Source organism: Sceloporus occidentalis, unplaced genomic scaffold (assembly GCF_023333645.1).
Source record: "Sceloporus occidentalis isolate IW3139 unplaced genomic scaffold, rSceOcc1.0.p SCAF_11, whole genome shotgun sequence".
NCBI classification, from domain to species: domain Eukaryota; kingdom Metazoa; phylum Chordata; class Lepidosauria; order Squamata; family Phrynosomatidae; genus Sceloporus; species Sceloporus occidentalis.
In genome coordinates, this window is record NW_028316991.1 from 20,985,001 (window position 1) to 20,987,575 (window position 2,575).

The window sequence follows — 2,575 nt, forward strand, 5'->3', positions numbered from 1 at the left end:
GAAAGACCTGGCAGAGCCAGCATTATCTGTTGTTTCCTGTACTAGAGTTCTTTCCATTCTTCCCAAAGGCCACCTGAACCGATCAGCAGCTTAGCGGGGGAGAGAGAACTTTACGGGTGAAGTGGCTATACAGAGTCTGAGAAAAGGACATTATGATAGCTTTCCCAACGGTCCTACCAGTCTCAAGAAATCATGGCTCATTTGTTGATGCCACCCTTAAGCAGGACACATGTCTTAATGTCTATAGGGAGCATGAGGGAGAGCTCTATGGGACCACACTTGGGTAGTTCCCAAGGTTGTCCATGGTATAGATGTATGTATCGTATTTCTCATTTTAATCTATATAAATATTACATAGTTTATTTTGTCTGTAGGTCATTGCCTAGGTCTAGCAGGTCAGTAGACCCTATGCTACATTACTGGGACAGATCAGGCTCCCCTGCACAATAAGGGAGATCAAAGATCATGTTATGGAATACAGAACAGTGAATGTACAGCTTGAGGTAGGCCCAGGGCAGCTCCGTCCTTAAATACTCCACCGTGTAGACCTTTAAAATGTATTTTTGGGAAACGTGGGAGATCTGCTATAACGTTGATGAAAACCACATATGTTTTAACTTAGGTCTGCAAGACGGATCTTGTGAAGGTAATACACATACCTGAGAACTTCAGGACTCCAGCTCCCCGGAGCCTTCCCTTGTGGGACGCAGCCAGGACTGCCCACTGACGTCAGTGGGCGGTCCCGTGACGTCAGTAGAGGGAAACCCCCCCATTTAAAGGGAAAATAGGCGGGGAGCGGGGCGTGTCAAGACCCTGCTCCCGTGACCCGGAGGATTCAGGTCTTGACCCGGAGAACCGGAGAAGTGGTGCTACACTCGGCAATCTCCAGGTCAAACCCGGAGAGTTCCCAGGTATGGTGATACATGGTAATTATAATCGATTCTAGATGGATCTACCAGACTGTGCTTACAGAATTTATCACAGCGATATAGCTAAACTCAGATTTTGGTGGGCTGTCACATATACACAGAACAAACATTATGTATGAAAATATTAGTATTCCATTTTTAATATATATTAAAATAAAACACACCACATCACCAGATTTACCCAACCTAATCAAAAGGCATGTGATGTATACGAACCCATGTGCGGGAATTGCTAAATTGAAGTAAAATGTATTTTATATCTAAAATCTTAAAATAATTGGACAAATTAGACCCCCAAAAAAGGGGAAGCTCTAAGAGGGTCCAACAAACTAATTCAATGATGCCGAAAGCTTTGTAGGTGACGGGTCATCTTAGTTATGATGCGTAGCCAAAAGTATAATATGTATCCGCAAAGGCTTCTGGATGACCTCCTTAGAGGAAATATAGAAAACTTTCCGTTATATCAAAGTAATTTTTTAGGTAGGACTAGCAGGTGGGATTGGACATTTTCAAGTTGGTAAGAGGCTATGGGACATTGGCTAAAGAATTTATTCAGCAAAAATCTATGGCATCCAGAATGACTTTGTATATGCATAAGACAATCAGATATATGTGAGATTTCCAGGTAGATGTGGAGGCAGCTTTAGGTTCTTCTGCTGCCCGATATGTACCAAGCAGCAGAACTTTCACCATGGAGTGACAGAACCATAAGGGTAATAGGTTCTGCATTAAGGATGTATAGCACAGGTTCTTGCTGTGACCAAAAGGATAATCCGGGCAGAACATGCTTCAAATGTATTGAATGACAGAGGTCATGGATGAAGGCAAAAGGATCAGGTAATGGACAGAGGTCAACAAGACACTGAAAACAGAACTTGGTCGCTAGAACAAATGGAGCAATTGAGCTCCGAGTGACTTGCTTTAGGGATAGTATGTGGCTGGCCACATACCTGATACTTCTATATATACGTACCCATCCATGTCATACATGTGGACTCTAGACATGATGTCATACAAGCACCTACGTTCTAATATCTGACATTTGAAGATCAGAAGGTTCTCATCCCTGAAAGTAGACGATGGGCTGAAATGAGACATAGCGTGCAGTATATTATTTCCTCGATATGTTGCATTCCTTGTGGAGCATTCTTCACCTTTCTCGGCGGCGTGAAGCAACCTTGGTGATGCATTAGCTTGTTCATTTTCATTTTTTCCCGGTTAGGCTTTGATTATGTGTCAGTGCCAATGGACACCTGATATAAAAACAGATTAGAAAAAGCAATCGACTGCTGCAAAATGTTTGACAAATGAAATGACAAGAATGTAACATAAAAACATATTTTACCAACGTAAGTGGTTGAAATGGAAAGAAAAGCGTACGATAGAAATCATAGCCCATAAGTTCCTAAGTTAACAAAGCACACCTTCATATTAGTAAATATTATATCCATTGTGGTGAGGGATTGGCAGAACAAGGTGAGCCTTTTCTGAATTTTTCAGACCTGACACCCCCTTGCAAACCCCCCCCCCCAAAAAAATGACTAAATATATCTAATAAAATTATGCCATCAATATTAATCACTAAAAGTGTATGGTGTGTATATGTAAGTGTATGGTATTAGAGTGACTGTGTGTGTGAGTATGTA